Source organism: Cetorhinus maximus, chromosome 19, assembly GCF_964194155.1.
Source record: "Cetorhinus maximus chromosome 19, sCetMax3.hap1.1, whole genome shotgun sequence".
NCBI lineage: Eukaryota > Metazoa > Chordata > Chondrichthyes > Lamniformes > Cetorhinidae > Cetorhinus > Cetorhinus maximus.
Window position 1 is genome coordinate 29,153,103 of NC_135897.1, and position 24,387 is coordinate 29,177,489.

The window sequence follows — 24,387 nt, forward strand, 5'->3', positions numbered from 1 at the left end:
ATAGTGACATTTAAAATGAATTTTCTTAACTTTGGTTCCTGGAGACAGCAGCTTGGTACATAGAGGCTGGAGGCTTTCCACACTTGCTGGATCTTAGAATGCCTCCTTCCTTACACATAACCTCATCTCCTTTATACATGTTTCTCCCTTTTTAATGTAAATCCCATGTTCCAATATGTCTTTGCAACTTTACTTTTTCCATAACATAAATCTTTCATACTATTCATATTATCAGTAATGTTTGGGGAAAATAAACACCCTGTTTGGCTTAGCCTCTGTTGGCTGGGCATAACACCTTACCATCTCTTTGAAATTAATTACTCTGGTTTATCTAAAATACAAATGTTCTTCACACCTCACATTCTAAAACTTCAGTCATGTTTACGTATTTAACATTTCAAACCTAGTTTCCCTTCTGATACATCAAAGCACCTAGACCAGCTGTCTATAATTCACACACAGAGAAACTAATCCAAAACCTACTATTAACCTACCTTTGCAATAAATTATGAAAATTACTATATTTTCATGAAAGTTAACAGCAAACTGTAAAGATAAATATCCAGTTAGGTTGCCAAATCTAATGTAAATTTATACTGTGGGATTGCTTTTGTTCAGTTACCCATTTATAGTTTAATAAATCTGCTTGGTTTAAGTCCTGAAGCACTACTGTACTGTTGTCAAAACGTGCTTGAGATTTACAGGATAACTCTGGCACAGTTATGACAATGTACTCTGGCCAAACTTAGAACCAATTTCCACCATAGGTGCAGCATTACCAGTGATTTATGCTTCAAGATAAACTTTTGCCTTCTACTGGAGACAAAAACGATATAAGCCTACAGCCGTACATAGATGTCGAAAGCAAATGACTGATGCCCTGTTTGCTTGAGCAAACAATTTAATCTCCTTCTGCATGAGCAGCAACAGAAAAAGACGCCCACAAAGTCTACATAAAATAAAGTTTGCTTAACTATTTGTTTTACTATATTCTGAAGTCAAGGTAGATCACTTGAGTATATGTGATATAATCAGAAAGCTGAAGTACAATAATTAGGCTTTCTGTTTGATTCCTGACACAATACAAATTGCATAGATAGCAACTCATCGCTTAACAGCAAGGACTTGCATCAATTTAGCACCTTTGATGTAAAATAATGTCCCAAGTTACTTCACAGAAGAGTCATAAAGAGTTATAAAGCAAAATTTCACACTGAGCCACAAAAGGAGATATTATAAATATAACATAATATATAATATAAATTTACACTAGATTTGGCAACCTAACTGAATATTCACCTTTACAGTTTGTTGTTGACTGTCATGAAACTATAATAATTTTCATAATTTTTTGTAATTTAATGCAAAGGTAGGTTAGTAGTAGGGTTTGGATTAGTTTCTCTGTGTGTAGGTGTGTTGAAATTAGCGTTGATTGCCAAAAGCTTGGCCAAAGAGGTAGATTTTAAGGACTGTCTTAAAAGAGGAAAGAGAGTGAGAGGATTAGGAAGGGAATTCCACAGCATAGAGCCTAGACAGCACAAGGCACCAACGGTGGAGTGATTAAAATTGGGGATGCGCACGAGGCCAGAATTAGAGGAGTTCAGATACCCAGGAAGGCTGTGGGGCTGGAGGAGATTTACAGAGATGAGGAAGGCATGGATGGATTTGAAAACAAGGATGAGAATTTTAAAAGCTGTTGCTTAACCTGGTGCCATTATAGGTCAGTGAAGATATGGGTAATAGGTGAACAGGACTTGATTTGAGTGAGCACATGTACAGTACAGTTTTGAAAGGTAGAATGTGGGAGGTCAGCCAGGACTGCATTGGAATAGACGAGTCTGGAGATAACATAGCCACAACTATTGCAACTATTATATTTCTGCAGACAACATAGAGAGAAACAAACTAATATATGATGTCAGGAGTAGAGTTTATTGTGCACATTAATGATGAATGTCTGAATGCTGCTTGTCTATTAACCCCATGTGCATTCTATTCTTTCGCCCCATCATTGGTGGCCAGATCTGCAGCTGCTTAAGCCCCAAGTTCTGGAATGCCCTCTCTAAACCTTTCTAGTTCATTACCCCAACCAACCTGCTCCCACCTTTAAGTTTTGGTCACCAGCCCCAATATCAACTTTATAGTGACAATTTTTTCATTATGTTTCTGTGAAAACACCTTGGCACTCTTTTTGTATATTAAATATGCTATATAAATACCAGTTGTTATTGATCTTGTCATTCACCGCCCCTCCAAACCCCCACCCCCACCCGTCTCGTCTCTGATAGTTTGGTCCCACCATTGTCCTCCTGTGCCACTCACTGGTGCTAGCTGTCCAAGCTATTTCCCTTTTGGCCTCCCTTTGCTATCTGGCTGCCACCTCTTCACTGATTTCAGATTTTTGTCTTTAAAAGCTCATGTGCAATGTATTCTCCCTCATCACCATCTCCTTCTCTTCACTTTTCTAAACTGCTTACTCTCTTCCCTCTCCATCTTCACCTCTAAGAAATTGGTGAGGGGGAAGGGCAGTGTTCGGCATGAAAGAAGAAAGATTTCTTTGAGGCAGTTTCAGAAAAAGAGGAGATATGAGATTTTTGTATTTCTAGTCATTCATCTCCCAGCTCTGCAACCTCAGCCACCAAGACAAAGGAAAGCAGAGAGATGAAGGGAATGGAATCATCTCCAAGTGACACATTGTCCTGATTTCGACATGTATTATCATTCCTTCATTTCTGCTCAGTGATAAATATGGAGCAGTTCAGTGAGAATACTCACCATCACCACCATAGGGCAACTAAGGATAGGCAATGAAAATTTGGCTTTGCCAGTGACACTGATATCACAAAAACAAAATTCAAAAAGAATGAGATCAAAGTAGGTAGAGAGAGATCAAAATAGTCAATGGTTTATGAAGTATTAAAGGTGCAGTCATCAAAAGCAAGAGCCGGTAGCGATTAGATTTGAAAGGCACATTAGATAATACAGGTTTTCATTGCTCCAATTAGCATGATAGAGAAGATCAAATTGTTGTGATTCAACCTTCACATTGCAAGTGGAATGCCACGCACTAACGCCTTCAGAAACTGTTTAACATGGGGTGCAGCAAAAATTCCAAAATAACCAATTGAAAGGACTGGACCGTTCAATAGTTTAATGTTGATCTTTCATTTTATTTAACTTTAGTTCAAGTCATAATAAACTGATGGAATGAAAGTCTTGATCTGAAACACAGAATGTATTTCAGCATTCTCATCAGTTCATAATGGACCTATGACACAAAACTAACTCTAATGTGGCCCAAATCTTATTCAAATGAGCCACAGGATTGCTGGTGTGGAAAATGGGAAAATGTTTCTCTGGAGAAGTAGAGGTGTCCTTGTATGACTGGGATGAAGCACAATATTGGGCAGAATAGAGGAAATTTTACTCTGCAACTCAACATGGTGGCAGGGAGCCATTTTCTCAGTCCAATTTGCCCAGAAGCGACCAAACTAGTGCGAAAGATTGAAGAATTTCAACTGTAAATTATGCCCAGCACAAGTCGGGTTTCTGCAATCTATTGTGTTAGTTTAATGATCATTGTATTAGAAGACAGCCCCAACCAAAAAACTGGCTATGCCGCCTGGATCAAATTAATCACTATTGCGACATTCTGCTAATTGTGCTCATTTGTAAAGCTTCAACAAGGCTGTCAAAATTAAGGAAGGTATTTTTAGGTGCCAGGGCAGTATTAGGTATGTGATAAAACTTTTCAGATGTTTTTTAGTTTACCAAGAAACTGACTATTGAACATGACTGTAACTAGTAAATGGTTCTGTAGTTTTTGTTTAAGTAATTTTCAGTTATTTAAAATCTGGTTAATCACAGGATGGCAATGTAACTAGACAAGTGCCATAGGGATCAGTGCTGGTGCCACAATTATTTACAATATATATTAATGACTTAGATGAGGGAAATGAATGTACTATTGCCAAGTTTGTGGATGACACAAAAATAGGTGGGAAGGCAAATGGTGAGGATGACACAAAGAGTCTACAGAGGGGTATAGACAGGTTAAGGGAGTGGGCAAAACTTGGCAGATGGAATATAATGTGGGAAAATATGAGGTGATGCACTTTGGCAGGAAGAATAGAGAAGCTGAATATTACTTAAATGGAGAAAGACTGCAGAAGGCTGCAGCACAGAGAGATTTGGGAGTCACAAAAAAACAAAAATAGAAATACCTGGAAAAACTCAGCAGGTCTGGCAGTATCTACGGAGAGGAATACAGTTAACATTTCGAGTCCGTATGACTCTTCAACAGAACTAAGGAAAAATAGAAGAGAGGTGAAATATAAACTGGTTTAAAAAGGGGGGGTGGGACAAGTAGAGCTGGATAGAGGGCCAGTGATAGGTGGAGATTGTCAAAGGATGTCACAGACAAAAGGACAAAGAGGTGTTGACGGTGGTGATATTAGCTAAGAAATGTGCTAATAGGTGACATTAAGGGTAGAAAGCAGGACAAGCAAGGTACAGATAGCCGTAGTGGGGGTGGGGTGGGGGGAAGGGATCGAAATAGGCTAAAAGGTAGAGATAAAACAATAGATTGAAATACATTTAAAGATAATGGAAATAGGTGGGAAAAGAAAAATCTGTATAAATTATTGGAAAAAAGGGGGATCGGAAAGGGGGTGGGGATGGAGGAGTGAGTTCATGATCTAAAGTTGTTGAATTCAATATTCAGTCCGGAAGGTTGTAAAGTGCCAAGTCGGATAATGAGGTGCTGTTCCTCCAGTTTGGGTTGAGCTTCACTGGAACATTGCAGCAGGCCAAGGACGGACATGTGGGCATGAGAGCAGGGTGGAGTGTTGAAATGGCAAGTAACAGGGAGGTCTGGGTCATGCTTGTGGACAGACCAAAGGTGTTCCGCAAAGTGGTCACCCAGTCTATGTTTGGTCTCTCCAATGTAGAGGAAACCGCATTGGGAGCAGCGAATGCTGTAGACTAAATTGAGGGAAGTGCAAGTGAAATGCTGCTTCACTTGAAAGGAGTGTTTGGGGCCCTTGGACGGTGAGGAGAGGGGAAGTAAAGGGGCAGGTGTTGCACCTTCTGCGGTTGCATGGGAAAGTGCCATGGGAGGGGGTTGAGGTCTAGGGGGTGATGGAGGAGTGGACCAGGGTGTCCCGGAGGGAACGATCCCTGTGGAATGCTGCCGGGGGCGGTGAAGGGAAGATGTGTTTGGTGGTGGCAGCATGCTGGAGTTGGCGGAAATGGCGGAGGATAATCCTTTGAATGCGGAGGCTAGTGGGGTGATAAGTGAGGACAAGGGGGACCCTATCATGGTTCTGGGAGGGAGAGGAAGGTGTGAGGGCGGATGTGCGGGAGATGGGCCAGACACGGTTGAGGTCCCTGTCAACCACCGTGGGTGGAAAGCCACAGTTAAGGAAGGAGGAGGACATGTCAGAGGAACTGTTTTTGAAAGTGGCATCATCAGAACAGATGCGACGGAGGCGAAGGAACTGAGAGAATGGGATGGAGTCCTTACAGGAAGCGGGGTGTGAGGAGCTGTAGTCAAGGTTGCTGTGAGAGTCGGTAGGCTTGAAATGAATATTGGTGGACAGTCTATCACCAGAAATTGATACTGAGAGGTTAAGGAAGGGAAGGGAAGTGTCAGAGATGGACCATGTGAAAATGATGGAGGGGTGGAAATTGGAAGCAAAATTAATAAATTTTTCCAGGTCCAGACGAGAGCATGAAGCAGCACCGAAGTAATCACAGATGTACCGGAGAAAGAGTTGTAGGAGGGGGCCAGAGTAGGACTGGAATAAGGAACAAGCAAGAACATACCCCATAAAGAGACAGGCATAACTGGGGCCCATGCGGGTATCCATAGCCACACCTTTTATTTGGAGGAAGTGAGAGGAGTTTAAGGAGAAATTGTTCAGTGAGAGAACAAGTTCAGCCAGACAGAGGAGAGTAGTGGTGGATGGGGATTGTTCGGGCCTCTGTTCGAGGAAGAAGTGGAGAGCCCTCAGACCATCCCGGTGGGGGATAGAGGTGTAGAGGGATTGGACATCCATGGTGACGAGGAAGCGGTTGGGGCCAGGGAACTGGAAATTGTTGATATGATGTAGGGTGTCAGAGGAATCACAGATGTAGGTGTGAAGGGACTGGACAAGGGGAGAGAGAAGGGAGTCAAGATAGCAAGAAATGAGTTCCGTGGGGCAGGAACAGGCTGACGCGATCGGTCTGCCAGGGCAGTCCTGTTTGTGGATTTTGGGTAGGAGGTAGAAGCGGGCCATCCAAGGTTGGGAGACAATGAGGTTGGAAGCTGTGGAAGGAAGATCTCCAGAGGAGATGAGGTCAGTAACAGTCCTGGAAACAATGGCTTGATGTTCAGTGGTGGGGTCATGGTCCAGGGGGAGGTAGGAGGAAGTGTCTGCGAGTTGACGGTCAGCCTCTGCGAGGTAGAGGTCAGTGCGCCAGACAACAATAGCACCACCCTTGTCAGCAGGTTTGATGACAATGTCAGGGTTGGACCTGAGAGAACGGAGTGCAGCAAGTTCAGAGAGAGGTTAGAGTGGGTGAGAGGAGCAGAGAAATAGAGAAGACTAATGTCACGCCGACAGTTCTTAATGAAAAGATCAAGAGAAGGTAAGAATCCAGAGGGAGGGGTCCAGGTGGAGGGAGAATATTGGAGGTGGGTAAAAGAATCCGTTGAACGGAGAGAGGACTCCTGCCCAAAGAAGTGAGCACGGAGACGAAGGTGACGGAAGAATAGTTCAGCATCGTGCCGAGCCCGAAATTCATTGAGATGAGAGCGTAAGGGTATGAAACTGAGTCCTTTGCTGAGCACTGAACGTTCAGCATCAGAGAGGGGAAGGTCAGGGGGTATGGTGAATACATGGCCAGGGCTGGGATTGGAAGACGGGATGGGGACAGAGGGACGGGCAGGGGTGGAGGGTCCTGGATGGGCTTGGTGTTGATGAGTTGTTGGAGCTTGTGTTCCTTTGCACCTGAATTAAAGAGACAAAGTTTCTTGTTGAGGCGTCGGATGAGACGAAGAATAAAATGAAACTGAGGGCACGGGCAGCTTAGAAATAGGGTGCGGTGGTGCTGCTGGACAGAGAGGTTGAGTGTGTTCATGTGGCGGCGCATGGCACTGAGTGTGGATCTCCGGATGCAATGAGAACAGCAGTCCGAGGAGCGCTGTATGTCCGAGAGACACCTGTAATCCTGCATGAGTTCGAAACATGAGGGGTGGATCTTCAGTTGAAATCCACGTGGGGTAAGTCGGAGACGGAGACAGTCACTGAGGATTTGGGAGTCCTTGTGCATGAATCCCAAAAAGCTAACATACAAGTTCAACAGGTAATAGGAAAGGCAAATGGAAGGTTGGCTCTTATTTCAAAGTGAATGGTGTATAAAAATAGGGAAGTCTTGCTAAAACTATACAAGGCACTAGTTAGACCACATCTAGAATACTGTGAACAATTTTGGTCTCCTTATCTAAGGAAAAATATACTGGGAATGGAGGCAGTCCAGAAAAGGTTCACTAGGTTGATCCTGGGTATAGAGGGATTTTCTTATGAGAAGAGGTTGAGTAGGTTGGGCCTGCACTCATTGGAGTTTAGAAGAATGAGAGGTGACCTTATTGAAACATGTAAGATTCTTAGGGGGCTTGACAGGGTAGATGCTGAGAAGTTGTTTCCCCTTGTGGGAGAGTCTAGGACCAGTGGGCATAATCTCAGAATAAGGGGGTGTCCATTTAAGACAGAGATGAGGAGGAATTTATTTTCTCAGAGGGTAGTCAATCTGTGGAATTCTTTACCGCAGAGGGCTGTAGAGGTTGGGTCGTTAAGTATATTCAAGGCTGAGAAAGACAGATTTTTAATCAGTAAGGGAATCAAGGGCTATTGGGAAAAGGCAGGAAAGTGGAGTTGAGGATTATCAGATCAGCCAGGATCTCATTGAATAACAGAGCAGACTCGATGGGCCGAATGTCTTATGGTCTTATGGTATTATAGGTGGTGGACAAAAGCACTTTGTTTATTTGCTTATTTTTTTTGTGACAAACCCATTTTCAGGTATGTTAATAAAACTACACCAGGATATCACTCTTAAATATATCAATAAATTCTTTTTCATGCACACATCAGGGGGTCAGTGAAGATTATGCAACATCAAAGAAAGTAGCCGAGAAGAGATTTCATGAAACGGTTTGGTGATCTGTTGTAGAGAGAGAAAGAAAATCTGCTGAAGATGGGACTGCCAGGCAGAAGGAGAAGTGGAAAGCCTACGACCAGATGGAAAGATGTGATGGTGAGAGACTTAAATGGAATGGGATTAGAAGAGGAATGGGTGACTGACAAGTGTTACGATCTCCATAGAGACTGATAAATTTTAAAAAGAAATTCAACTTTCCAATTAATATCTGAAAGAATGACACATCAAGATTTCGCCTTATAAGATGTTGACTGCAATAAATGAATAAAAACACTTGGGGAAGAATTTTCGGGTCGGTGAGAGGGGACGGGGCTGAGTCGGCTGTGCACCCGCCGATCTGTCAAAGGCCTATTAAGGCCTGTTAAAAACTAATTGAATTAATAAACAGAGCTGCCCGTTCAACCTTAAGGTTGGCAGGCAGGCGAAGAGCTCAGGCGGCCTTCACATTTTTCATGGAACCTCATCCACGGGCAGGATGAGGTTTCATGAAGTGTTTAAAAATTCAATAAAATTTTTTTAAAAGATTCATTGACATGTCCTAGCTCATGTGACACTGTCACATTAAAAGTGTTTTTTAAAAAGTTTTTAAGTTCTTTATTTAGATGTTTAAAACTTAAACTAATCTCCCTGAGGCACTTTTTAACCTCAGGGTTGATTTCTGCGCTCTTTCGCGTGCATGTGTGAAAGAGCTCAGGCCACGACTCAGGGAATCCCCCACTGCCCATACAGGGAGCGCTCAGTGCTTCTGGGTGCACATCACACTGGGTGGGCCTTAATTGGCCTGCCGACAAAAAATGGCGGCACGGACCCGATCGGGGGCCCGGTCGGTTTTGCAGTCGCTCCTGCTCGTCCCCGCACAACCCCCGCAACGGGGGGAAAATTCTGCCCTTGAGCATCGCTGGTTATGCCAGTGTTTATTGCCCATCACCAGTTGCCCTTGAGAAGGTGGTGGAGAGCTGCCTTCTTGAACCGCCCCAATCCATGTGATGTAGGTGCACCCACAGCGCTGTTAGGGAGGAAGTTCCAGGATTTTGACCCAGCAACATTGCAGGAACGGCGATATATTTCCAAGTCAGGATGGTGAGTGGCTATTAATTAAACATATATTCATTGGCAACTTATACTTTAAACCACTGAATGGAATATCTTCCTTCTTATTCTTAACCCAACCGAAGCAACTTCCTTCATAGGGTACGCAATACACTGTCCTTTATGTAAACATTCAATTTTCCCAGAATCAATCCAAGGTGATTTTTAGCTTCCAATGGTTTATTCCTGTTCTTTTCTTTTCTCAGCTTGGTAACTTGCAATTTTAGAATTGCCTTTCACAGTGAGATTTTATTTTTCCGAGAGACTGCCTCTAGCCAAGTTAGGTGAATCTTCATACTTTGTTTTAGCTCCCCACAAATTTGATCTTTTCAATCCAAGCATGAGTTTCCACCCACATTCCTGCACAGTGAGCCACAAGGACTTTTTTGACATTTAGCTGCTCCCTCTCTCCTGGATTTAGGCAAACTCCAAATGCTCTGATATTCAATGATATTCTAGGAAAACCTGATCTTTACAATAGCTTCCCCTGCATCCATCAGCATGAATTACGTGGGCCTTGTATCTAGGTAGAAACGCTAATTAATTGTCCTTCAGAGCCCAACACTCTTTCAGCTTGGAACTAAATGGACAGTTTAAAGCACAACTGTTTACAACACATCATTCTCAACCGTTTTCTGGGACTTTGGAGGCCCTCAGTCTCCAAATCAACAAAGAGCCTGCTAGCATTGCCTTCTTCCCGTATAAACGCTCTAAGCCTTCATTTGATCACTAACAATTAAACCACCCAGACTTATTGAGGCAGACTTCAGAACAGGTCACATGACCCCCTTCAGTTTACTTTAAATTTAAAGGCACAGTTCCAAAACATAATCTTAAAAACCTCATATTTGTAACACAGGAGGAGATGGAGAAGGGTGATCAACCAGCACTGTGGCGACCCCAAGTAAATTTGGAGAAGGAAGAAGAAGAAGAAAAAAATTGAAATAATTTTGGAGGAATGTTGACAAATCTTGGAGGGACGTGCTCCGCTGAGACTTACACTTCACATGAGCAAGTCTATGCTGCCAAACAATAGCCACTAAAAAAGAGACCTGGAGGACGGGATGTTTAATCTCCAAGTACAAGAAATACCAACATCCTTTTCATTTATACAAAAGTTGTCTGAACTTGAGAAAAATAAGTTTGCAACAATTGTACTCAGTGGAAAACTATTCATGACCTTTGTTTGACCTTGTGTACTGTAGCCCGAGGGCAGAAAATTATTACAGGTGTGTATTAGAAGATTTTTTTTATTTTTAAAAAATAAATCTTCATGCGAAATGTAGATTAAAATGTTTTATTCTGTGGCAACTGGTGATTTATTCACCTTCAGGACAAGTAGTTCACCTCAAGTGTATTTGATGATAATTGGAAACAAATTGGTGATATTGCATTTGACATAATTGTTCCACGCTAAAAAGGATGTTCCTCTATTAGATAAGCTTCTTAGAAGATTACTGGGGATACTCGCAAGACTTGAGATTCAACCTAGAATAAAAAGATTATTTTGCGTTGTGGCTTGAAGGGTGTCAGATCCAAATTTTTAGATGCAGAGCAGAATGAATAACATTGATGCAAGCAGACAAACCTGGAAATAAAAGGAAAGAAATGAAGGACAAGAGTACGGGCAGGGTTTTCCCCCCGTCGGGGGTGAAGTTGAATTGCGGGCGCGCACAGGCGTGCCTCCAATCGGCGCCCCCAATCGGGGGTGTGGTGCCAATTAAGGCCCGCCCAGCGCGACGTCCGCATGGAGCAGCTAAATGTCAAAAAAAGTCCTTATGGCTCACCGTGCAGGGATGTGGGTGGAAACTCATGCTTGGACTGAAAAGATCAAATTTGTGGGGAGCTAAAACAAGGTTTGAAGATTCACCTAACTTGGCTAGACGCAGTGTCTCGGAAAAAGAAAATCTCACTGTGAAAGGCAATTCTAAAATTGCAAGTTACCAAGCTATGCGCTCCTTGTGCAGGTGGGGGGGAAACCCCTAAATCGAGAGTGCGCTCTTTCTCGCATGCACACGAAAGAACGCACTCATCTCCCTGAGGCTAAGTGCTGCCTCAGGGAGATCGGCTGTTCTGCTACTAATATTAAAAATAGAAAAAAAAAATTCCTGACATGTCCCCACATGTGACACTGTCACATGAGTTGGGACATGTCCATAATTTTTACAAAAACTTTAATAAAATTTTTAAAAACCTACATGAAACCTCATCCTGCCCGTGGATGATGTTTCATGCTTTTTCTAATTTTTGCCGGGGCTCCTGGCCTGCCCGCCCACCTTAAGGTGGACGGGCAGGTCCATTAATTAGCTAAATGACTCTGTCAATGGCCTCAATTGGCCATTGACCGGTCGGCGGGCGCACAGCTGATTTTGCTGAGTCCCTGCCTACCAGAAAATTTAAATGGGGCACGGTGACGTCAGGTTTTCCATCCAACGTCACTGCGCGTCATTTTACATGTCGGCGAGTGGGCCCCACCCCCACTTGCCAACGGGAAAATCTTGCCCTATAAAATTTAAATAGAAAAATAACATTTTTTTCCATGAAAAAGTGAATATGTGGAATGCAGTTCCAAATAATGCAGTTGATGCTGTGTCAATGCACCTTTAAGAAAAAGTTGATCAAATGTTATGTGCATAAGTCAGTTTCTGAACTGATTTGGATAATGGAAAGCCTAAGCAATGAATGAAACCAGTTAATCTAGCATATAGGTTTAAATATGGAAAGAAAAGCTCGCATTTATGTAGTGTGTTTCATGATGTCTCTTTGTCCCAATAGGGTGTAAGGTTAGACAGCCGTTCTGGAGCGCTCCCAGAATTTGAAATGTCCACACTCACTGTGACAGAAATGAACTCAGTTAAAAGATGTAAAACTGGCTTCACTTACAGAAAGAGGTTCCGGCTCATCTTCTTACGATAGTTGCAAATTTGAATTATTGTTGTCAAGCAGTCGATTGTGGGAGAGGCCAAGCCATTCAATTCACAGACATACATACACACTGTACCCTTTGTTCAAATATGTGTCTGATTGGCAGCTCTTTTTGAATCTAATAGGTATTTAAATTTTGCTCAGTTGATACTTTTGAATTTTTAAAAATCATACTTCCACGTTTGGTGAGATGGATAGAAATGCAACATAATAAAATTATATCCTAGTTTAACTAGGAGTTGTGAACAATTTATTATTAACTACTGTACAAGGATTGAGCAACAGTTGTTATGACACAGCGGATGTTAAATGCCGAGCTGCTCAAATCCCAGAGGGAAACTTCAGACAGCTGCCACAACTGTTTTGCAATTTATATTTTATTTTGAGTTGTGTGCCCTGAATTCAGAAGTAATATGTCTACCATGACTTCAGAGGTTTTTAGAAAACTAAATTAAACATTTGTTAACAAAAGAAAAAATTTCAAGCACATACATAGGTCTACAAATTACTATATAATAACTCCTAAAACCCTTAATTAATCTGACTCCCAGTTACACCTCCCTTAAGGCAACAGTAAAAACAAATAGATTTAAATAGACCCAGGCAAAGCAACACAGAACCCTGGACAGTCGCATTCAAAATGAGTTTTCTCTGCTTCGGTACCTGTAGACAGCAACTTGATGCGCAGAAGCTGGTGGCTTTTCACACTTGCGTTAGATCTTAAAATACCTTCCCCTCTTACACATAACCTCACCTCCTTTTATACATGTTTCTCCCTTTTTAATACAAACTCCATTGTTCCCATATGTCATTGAAATTTTTCCCCTCTCATAATACAAATCTTTTCATAGTACTAATATTATCAGTAATGGTTGGGAAAAATAAACACGCTGTTTGGCTTAGCTTCTTCTGGCTAGATGTAATACCTCACCATCTCTTTGAAATTCAAACTACCCTGATTTTTCTAAAAATGCAAATTTCCTTACAGCTCACATTCTAAAACTTCAGCTATATTTATGTATTTAACATTTCAAACCTAGCTTCTTATTGATAACTCAAGACCTCCAGACCAGCTGCCTCCAATTCAAATAAATCCCCTCTCCCCCACACACACAGAAACCCCACTATTAACCCACTTGTACAATAAATCACAATAATATTATGAGAATTATTATATTTTTATGACACCTCCCTTCTTACTGGAAAATGAACCATCATAATTTAAAAAGACAGCTTCATTTTCTTAACCCATTTTACATTACCTCCTATACTTATCTATATACTCACATACTATATATATATACAAATCCTTCATATCAACAGAAACAATTCCAGTCCAGTGTCCAGGTTTTACATGTCCAATTTTCCTTTTTGAGCTTCAAACTCTTGACAATGCACCTGCAATTAGATTTTCTCATCCAGCCACATGTATAATCTGTAGATTAAATGGTTGCAGTAATAAACTCCATCTGAATAGCCTTGCACTTCAGTCTCAAAATATCTCCAGAAACTTTAAAGGATTGTTGTCTGTATAAACAATTGTTTCTGATGAATTGTTTGCAATGTTATTTTCTAAATGCTGCAATGTTAACACTAGCCCCAGAGTCTCCTTGTCGACCATTGAATATCTTCTCTGTTGTACATTCAACTTCAGTGAAAAATACCCTCTCGGTTTCTCAATTCCAGTTTCGTCTACTTGTAACAGTATGGCCCCAACGCCTATATCACTTATGTCAATGGCCAACTTAAATTTGCCTGGCATAATTGGGTACTTTCAAAACTGGTGCTGTAGTCAATACAGTTTTCAAACTGCCAAATGCCTTCTGACACTCCTGTGCCCATTGAAACTTCTTGTTTATTTTAATATTTCAGTCAATGGAGCAACCACACTGCTAAAATTTGGGACAAATTTCTGGTAAAGCCCACTCATGCCCAGAAATCTCAAAACTTCTCATTTTGTTGTAGGCATGAGGAAATCCACAATAGTCTTGATGTTCACATCTCTCGGAACTACCTCACCATGTACAGTGATATGGCCTAGATATATAACTTGCGCTTTTTCAAGTTCACTTTTAGCCAAGCTCATCATCAAATTAGCTTCCTGTAATCAACTGAATAATTCTTCCAGATGTTGTAAATGCTTCTCCTTCATTTAACTGAAAACTATCAAGTCATCCCTATAAACAGTACAATCACTCAGTCCTGCAATTACTTTGTTTGTCAGTCTTTGAAATGTTGCAGGTGCATTTTTCATACCAAGTCACATGACTTTAAACTGATATAGCCCATCTGGCATCACAAAAGCCGATACCTCCTTTGCTCTCATAACAGTATTTGCCAATATCGTCTCAGCAAGTCGATCTTTGTGATAAACTTTGATTGTCCCACTTTCTCAATGCAATCTTTCAAACATGATATAGGATATGAATCCACTTTTGTCACTGCATTCACCTTTTGATAGTCCACACACAGTCTTTGTGTTCCAGTTGGTTTCGGTACAGTACAATAGGCGGACTCCAGTTATTGCAACGAGACTCAATGATGTCATTTTGAAGCATGAATTCAATTTCTTTCTGTACTTGTGATAACTTTGCCGGATTTAATCTATAAGGATGTTGCCTTACCGAAGATAAAACTTCTACACACACATCACGTATAGCTAAATTTGCCCTCCCCAGCTTATTTCCTCAAATAGCTTTGTATGACTGCAATAACTTCTCCAAATCACTTTGACACTTCTCTGGAAGGAAACTCAATATTACATTTACATTTTTAAGTACCCCCTCATTATCCAATTTGATTCAAAAAAATCAATTTCAGAATTTTTCATTGCCACCTCTTTCTCTTTATCTACCACCACTAATACATCCTTTTGGTCCTCTTCCCTGTCAACATACTTTTTAAGCATATTTACATGACACACCCTCTGCTTCTTTCTTCTATCTGGAGTATTTATTAAATAATTTACTTCATTCAGTTTCTTTTCAATCCTGTAAGGACCACTAAACCTTGTCTTTAATGAGTCACCCAGTATTGGTAACAAAACTAACACTTCTTCCCCAGAAACAAAACTACGAGCTATAGCTTCCCTGTCTGCTTTCATTTTTGTCACTTGCTGTGATATCTTTAAATGTTCCAACTCACATGCTCTGTCCAATCTTTCTCTGAAGTTTAATGCATAATCCAGGAGCATCATTTCTGAATTTTGACCAACTAATTTCTCAAGAATCAACGTCATTGGTCCCTTTACCTCTTGACCATAGACTAGTCCGAAAGAACAAAATCCGGTCAATGCAGTAGGAGCATCCCTAATAGCAAATAATAAGAATGGAATTCCCCTATCCTAATCCTGTTGATACTCCTGGGTATATGCCCTCATCATAGTTTTTAAAGTTTGATGCTATCTTTCCAAAGTCCCTTATGATTCAGGATGATAAGCTGTTGACTTAAATTGTTTTATCCCCAAACTCTTCATTATTTCCTTAAACAGCTGTGACATGAAGTTTGAACCCTGATCAGGTTGCTTTCCTTTTGCTAAACCCTGGGGAGATTTTTCTCCTCGTCGGGCGGGCTGGTCAGGAGCGGGCGTGGGCGGTGCAGAGCTGATCGCTGCCTGCAATCAGCTGCGCCGCCATTTTACGTGTGTGGGCTTTAATTGGCCCACCCAGCGTGACACACGCCCAGAAGCGCTCACTGTTACCTCTGTGAGCAGGGAAAGGAGGGAGAGCCGGGGCCTGTACTCTGCACGAATTCCCCTGAGGCAGCTCTGTGCCTCAGGGAGATTAAGTTCAGAATGAAAAATTGAAAAAAAAATTTAAAAAATTATTCAGACATGTCACTTCATGTGACATTGTCACATGAGCTGCAACGTGTTTATGAATTTTCATGAAACATTTTATTGAATTAATAAACTCTTCATGAAACCTCATCCCTCCTGTGGATGAGGCTCCATGAAAACTACAAAGGCTGCCTGGGCTCATTGCTGGCCCGTCAACCTTAAGGTTGGATGGGCTGCCCTGACAAGTAGTTTAATTAGGTTGTTAATGGCCTTACCAGGCCATTGACAATTCAGCGGGTGCACAGCCACAACCGGTGTGCGCTTGTGGAACGGAAGATCAGAATGATGCATGCAGGGCCCGCCCCCACATGCCGAACAGAAGACTCTGCCCCATTTCTTGTCAAAAATTTAGTCAACTCTTCCACAATTCTCTTTGTTGTAATATTTCTCAAAAGTATCACTTCAGACATATCCATTATTGTCAGTAAGTATTGATTTACACATTTAATCATAGGGAGGGGTCCTACACAATCATGATCCTAGTAAAAGGTACTTCAAATGCTGGAATTAGAATTAAAGGTGCCAGCTTAATCACTGCTTGTGGTTTCCCTATCACCTGACATGTGTGACAAGTTCTACAGAATTTGGCTACACCTCTATGCAATCCAAGTCAATAAAAATGTTTTTGTATTTTCACCTGTGCCTTTCTAATTCCTAAATGACTCCCCATTGGAATTTCATGAGTTATTCTCAGGATCTCATTTCTATATCCAATTGATAAAACAATCTGATGTATTTCTCTCCAGCTTTTATCTGTTGAAACATGATATGGCTACCATTTTCTCATTAAAACATTACCCTTAAGGTATTTTGGAAACATTCTGCCTCTGTTCCTGAGTAAGCTGCCTGAAATAACTGTTTTATTTGTGTATCCTTTTACTGTAACTCTACCAACTGCCTTGAGCTAAATACCTCAGTTACATTATCCTCCATTCTTTCTCCCTGAATAATCTTATCAAAAACAGTGTCAGCTAATTGGACTTCAACATCTCCCTGACTTTTAACTACCTGTTCTTCTTGTTTCAACCTGTGAGCTTGTGGTTTTGTTATCACACAATCTGGAAACAACCCAGGGTGCTCTTTCTGCAACACTTTGTTAAAAACATCTCTACAGGCTTCTCAACTACCATAGGCATCACCCACATCTGTGACCCAGCTATATCATTACCTAAAATAAATTGAACTCCTGCAATGGGTAATTATTCCAACAATCACCTCACCTGTTTTCTACTTACTCTTTAAAATGACCTTCCACAATGGAATAGGTTTAGCATCTCCATGAACCCCACCTGTTCCTGCAATACTCCCTCTGAACAACAAATATCACTATCCCACATTAAGGATTGACTAGCCCCTGTGTCTCTTAAAATTTTAATATCTTTACCTACTCCACCTTGTATAAATGGAAAGACTTCCCCTTCACATACAAAATCTTTAAGCATTTCTGTAACCTGCTCCTTAGAAGTCCCTTGGGTAAATTATGAACACATTCCCACTTCTTTACCTATCACTGATTCTTCCTGTTTTAACCATCCACAAACCATTGTTTTTTCCTGTGCCTGAACCTCAGAACCCACAGTACTTTTACTTCCAGAATTTTTCTGCATCCCAATAATCCCAACAGATTTTCCCTGTAATTTCCAACACACTGACTTTGTGTGCCCAACTTTATTACAATGAAAACACCTCAATTTTTGAGTGTCACTTCTACCCTCAGCACCTTCCTTTTTAGCCTGAGAAAAAAACTTCCTGGGAATTTCCAGCTACTCCTGTTCCCTGACTACGCACCTTCCCACTTTCTATCTTCCTCTGATTTAAAAGGGTGACAAAAAAGGGTTTAGCTCTATGAACTAACTCATAATCATCAGCTATCTCTGCTGCTTGTCTTACCATTTTAACCCTCTGTTCCTCCACATCAGTTTTCACGACTGAACGAATTGAACCTTTTTCCAATAGACTCTTCCAAAAGAATTACTTCTCTAAGAGCTCTATATGTTGTTTCTATCTTTAATGCCTGTAGCCACCTGTCAAAATTACTTTGTTTTATTCTCTCAAACTCAATGTAAGTTTGCCCAGGCTGTTTTCTCATATTCCTAAATTTCTGCCTGTATGCCTTAGGAACCAACTCATATGCACTCAAAATAGCCTTTTTTAACCACATCATCGTCCACTGACATTTCTACTGACAGTGAAGGATAAACCTCATGTGCTGTACCCGCCAATCTAGATTGTAACAATAATGTCCAGTTTTCCTGTGGCCATTTAATCTGTTTAGCTATCTTCTCAACTGAAATAAAGAATGCTTCAACATCTCTCTCCTCAAACTTTGTAAGAGCTTGTACAAATTTAAACATTCCCCCCCACCCAGTTCTGATCTGGAAATACACCTCATCATTTGGTGTCTGTTTTTTAACTGCCAGCATTTTAAGCTGGAATTCTCTCTCTCTCTCTCTCTCTCTCTTTTTCTCTTTGTTCTTTTTCTTACCTTGCCATTTCTAATTCCCCTCCCAGTTTTCACACTCTCTCCTGCCTTTCTGCCTGTTTCCTTTGAAATGGTTGCTCCATTTCCTTTTCCCTCAGTTCAATCTTTTTGCAATGGAATTTGAGCCCATTCCAGTGACCCACCCCTTGGAGAACAATCTCTTGGGTATTCCTTCCACTTTCAAATGCTGCGCTATACCTTCAATTATGTCTGATTTCCTTACCCCTGCAGGTAATCCTAATTGTAACTTATCTGACAATTCCATTAACTTAGCTTTAGTTACCTTTTGTAAACCAACCAAAATTATAATTTCAACTCCCAGTCAAGTTTAAGCAACTGCCGAAGCCATATTGCAGTCACACCACTTTAAAAAAATACCTCACACCAACTCTTGAATTCAAAGTGCTCTCGTACTCGTTACCTTAAGATTCACCAACTCCACACCAATCAAGGAATTTCAAATATATCTACTATCACAACTTCAGAGGTTTTGTAGAAAACTAAATTAAACATTTATTAACAAAAGAAAAGATTTCAAGCACATATATAGGTCTACAAATTACTATTATAATAACTCCTAAAACCCTTAATTAATCTGACTCCCAGTTACACCTCTCTTAAGGCAACAGTAAAAACAAATAGACTCAAACAGACACAGGCAAAGCAATACAAAACCCTGGACAGTCGCATTCAAAATAAGTTTCCTCAGCTTCGGTTCCTGTAGACAGCAACTTGATGCACAGAGGCTGGAGGCTTTTCATACTTGTGTTAGATCTTAAAATGCCTTCCTCTCTTACACATAGCCTCATCTCCTTTTATACATGTTTCTCCCTTTTTAATGCAAATTCCATTGTTCCCATCTGTCTTTGGAACTTTTCCCCTCTCATAATACAAATCTTTTCATTGTACTAATTTTATCAGTAACCTTTGGGAAAACAAACACACTGTTTGGCTTAACTTCTTCTAGCTAGGTATACCATCTCACCATCTCTTTGAAATTCAAACTAACCTAATTTATCTAAAAATCCAAATGTTCCTTACAGCTCACAATCTAAAACTTCAGCCATGTTTACATATTTAGCATTTCAAGCCTAGCTTCTTGTTGATAACTCAAAACATCCAGACCAGCTGTCTCCAATTCAATTAAATCCCCTCTCCCCCACACACACACAGAAAAACTAATCCAAACCCCACTATTAACCCACTTTTACAATAAATCATAATAATATTATGAAAATTATTATATTTTCATGACGCAGTTAACAATTATTATTAAAAGAATCGCTGTACTGCTATTATATGATTGTTCAATCATTATGGCAACACAAAGAATTTACAGCACAGGACGCTGCATTTATACTTCACTCATGCCTCCTCCTACCCATCCTTATCTAACTCTATCAGCAAAACCCTCAATTCTCTTCTCCTTCATGGTTATCTAGCTTCCCCTTAAATACACCTATACTCTTCTATTCAATTACTCCTTTGCTAGTGAGTTCTCCATTCTCACCACTTTTTGGGTAAAGAAGTTTGATCTGAATTTCCCATTGGATTTCTTGGTGACTAGCTTACATTGATGGCCTCTAGTTTTTCTCTTCCCCACAAGTGGAAACACTCTCTCTGTGACTACTCTATCAAAGCCTTTTATGATTTTTAAAGACATCCCCCTCTGATCATCCTTTCTTGATAAGTATAACCTTGCAGTTCTTGTGTCATTCTTGTAAATCCTTTTTTACATCCTGCCTGGTGCCTTTATATTCTTTTTATAATATGGCAACCAGAACAATACTCCAAGTATAGTTTGATATAACTTCTCTACTGAACATATCAATTCTACTTCCAAATCCTAATGCTTTATTTGCTTTAGTTTTGACCTTGTTGATCTGCATTGCAACTTTTAATAATTTGTGTTGTGTACTCCCAGACTGCTTTGCTCATCTACTCCATTTAGATCCCATTTGCAAAGTAATAGGTGATCTCATTTTTTTACCAAATTGTAATACCTCACATTGTCTATTTTGAAATTAATTTGCCAATTGTAGTTTACTAAATTTGCTGGGCAATTAACACAAAGTCTAAAGCAATGTAATTCTACAGCTTCCAAAGTCCAATCAGCTCTCCTGAAGGTACAGGATAGAACAATAAGCTGAAATAACATTTAAAGTGTCCTCTGTTTATTACTCAGGAAGCTATGCCTTTTACCCACATACCAGGTGAAGTGATAGCCCATTTTATAGCTATAGCTCACCTATATGAGTTAACCATAACATGGAAGTCAGAAAAAAATGAGGTTTTAAAAGAAAACAAAACAAACTGAAAAATATTACCCCTCTTATGGAAGGATTAAAAAAAGATTCTGAACTTTATCGTCAGATCAGTAACATAGAGATTAGAGGAGTTTGTGCTAAAACTGCACAGAACACCATCAAGCCACACTTTGAGTATTGAATATTGAGATACAAGAAAGATATTTAACCTCTGGAAGGTGCGTTAAGAACTATGGGCAGGATTTTTAGATCAGCGGGCCCGGGATCGGCCGGGAAATAGGCCGCCACCTGTGATTGGCCCCCGACCGCGATTTCACACTGGCTGGCCAATTAATGGCTAGCCAGCGTGAAGCACGCGCTGAAATGCTCAGCACTGCCGGGGTGGGGGCCAGAGGAGAGCGGGGACTGATGTAAGCGCGGGCACGGGCGAGCACTGAATGAAAGCTCCCTGAAGGCAGAGAGCTGCCTCGGGGAGCTGAAGACTTGAAAACAGTTAAATAAAATTTGTAAAGTCAGGAAAAAAATGTCCAAGCATCACAATCAGTCACCTCAGCATATACATGATAAAAATGCTGTCCATAGGTTTTTAAAAATTTAATAACAGAAACCTCATCCCGCCCTTGGATGAGGTTTGATGAAAAATGCAAAGTCTGCCTGGCCAATTCACCCGTCCGCCAACCATAAGATTGGACAGACCATGAAAAATTGGAGGCAATTACAACTTTAATAACCTTAATAGACCTCTTAATTGTCGGCAGGCGCGCTTCCAACTTTTGTGCGCGCCCGCCGACCGAAATATCCCTTGCGATTTCGCGTCTGATCCAAATACAAATACAAAGTTAGTTTTCACATGTACGCTGACGACATCCGCTTCTACACCAACCTAAAAACTCTGCCATGAGGTTGACTTCCATAATCAAGGGACTGAACTATGATGAAACACTGGAGTATTTGAACCCAAATCTTCTGCTCTGGGTACAGTTTACACCCAAATAGTTTTGAAAATGATGTTAGGCTAACCCAGATGTAAGTGTGCATTTCCATGGTTCCACACATGGCCAGCATATAATGATGCATGTGTTCAGGAGTACATTTGTTTACATTTACATTAGGTGCTGTGCATTTTGGTGAATTTGAAGGAAAGAAAGCAATTAAAGGGGACATGAGGAAATTGAGGCAAAAATCCTGAGAGCCTTAGAAAATGCTTTTCAACCTTGAGAGGATCATTCCTTTAATTTTCAGGTTTAACTGAGCACTGCTGTGATCTGAACTCTGTCTGCCCAAATCAAATTACAATGAGCTTTTAAACTTGCACCAGGTCACCTGAAAGTTATTAAAATTAACATTCGGCCACTGACCTTTGGCAGGATGAGGAATTTTCTGAGCTTGAGACTATAATATATAGGCTATAATGTAGGCAATGAGGTTAGAAAGCTCTAAGTGCAAATGTTCAAAGTGCAGAATAATTGGAACTGTAGCTTTTTATACAATGGCCGTGTTAGTTGCAAATGAGACAAACTGAGACAATTCACTGTTTTGAGCAATCAAACCATGATCAATTTAAATAGGTTGCTATTGAACTGCTACACATTCTGCTGGCCTTGAATGTATTCACCCAGTTGAGCAGTAACATATCTAAATTACTTATATAATTGACCTTGAAAACTTTCTCCCCACTGTCGTCCAGCTGGGTGGGACTGTTCTCACCTGGTTCGACTCGGACCTATATAATCATAGCCACAGCGTCACCTGCAATGGCTTCTCTTTGTGCTCCTGCACCATTACCTCTGGTATCCGCCACGGATCTATCCTTTATCTATAGCTATTTTTCTACATCTTTTTCTCATCAACATGCTGTCCCTCAGTGACATTATCGAAAATACAAAGTTAGTTTTCACATGTACGCTGATGATGTCCACTTCGACCTCACCGCCACCTCTCTCGACTCCTCCGCTGTCTTTACATTATCAGGCTGCTTGTCTGACATTCAGTACTATGTGAGCAGAAATTTCCTCCAACTAAGCATTAGGAAGTCTGAAACCAATGAGCTGAATTTTACAGGCAAGAACTGTACAGGGGAGTGGCCCTGTAAATTAGGGAGCTGTGCCATTGCTCCTGTACCCAGCATAGGCCCACCAGCCCATGCCCCAGCCATGATTTTATGGGCAGCAAAGGAGGTATCAGGCAGGCTGCCTGCCCATGGCCCAATTGAGGTCATTAAGTGGGAAATTAATGCCCAATTAAGGGCCTCATCGTGCTGCTGCTCCAATTTAACGGGCAGCAGGAGAGAATTGCGTCCAACATGTAGTCTGGTAGGTTTGCCCCTGTGAACTGCTGTTCAGTGAAAGGGGAAGGCCTCCTTCTTACAATCAGATAATCTACACCACCCCGCCCCCCCACCCCCAGCCTCTGAGCTGCAGCTGCCCCTGAGCACATCTGACCCCCTCCCACAGTAGCCAGGTATTTAACAAATAAGGAGTTTGTCCTCTGGCCTGTGTCATTTTCCCACTGCTGATCTCCAAACCGCCCTGCAATTGCACCCATAAGACAAAAAAGGAACATATCAGTAGCTTGCGTGAAAGACCATAGTACAGACTAAATTACTGTACATATACAGACTTTGCATGAATGCAGATGATATGCATCACCGCCTGTGATAGCCATCACTTTTAAAAGTATTTTCTGTGTGAACCAGCAATGATTTTATCTGGAGCATTGAAAGAATCATTGCCTTCCCATCCATTAGAATGTAAAGTGCCTCTGTGCATGCACTTACCTCCCTGACTGTGAAAATCGATGCAGGTCGGGCTTCAAGCTGCGAAGGGCCAGGCGGGGTTGTCACTCCGAGAGGCATGGTCCCAGGCTGCAACGTCTCCACATGAGGCTGCTGTGATCCTCGTGCTGCAACAGAAAGCAAGAAAAATAATTAATCTTATATGATTTGTCAGCAATAAGATAGCTGTGGCATGTAACAAAATGTTTGCAGTTATATAAACAAATATATTACTCTGCATGAAATTGGTGAGAAATTGATCCTGGCATCTGCAACTGAGCCTCGATAGCTCCTCTTGGAACGAGCCTTTGTAAGCTACCAACCTTAAAACTTCAATAATAGCTTCTGTAGACTTGTAAGTATCATGCAGCATATTTTTCTCATATTCTCCAGCCCCACCCCCAACCCATCCCCACAATCTCCTAGCTCCAACATCTCCAGCATCCCGGCAATACCAGGGATCCTGCTGGCCGACAATTGCTCAAGCAGGGATCCCTGGTGCTTCTACCGCATCGCGGGAGGGCGGGGCGGCCACTTGCCTGGTGCAGCCAGGATCAGGACCCTGCCGGCCAACAAGGCCTCAAGCAGGACCCGATCCCCATCATGTGTCTGCATTGTGGTAGGAGCGGGAGTGGGGTAGGCGGGTGTACTTTCCCTAGCTTATCCCAGCACCTGAGGAATATTGGATTGGGAAGGTTGGACATTGATTCAAGAAATGGGTGGGTGATTGCGTCAGCAATGGATGGGATATTGGGTTGGGACTGGTGGGAAATTGTCGGGAACGGGTGGGATATTGAATCGGGAATGG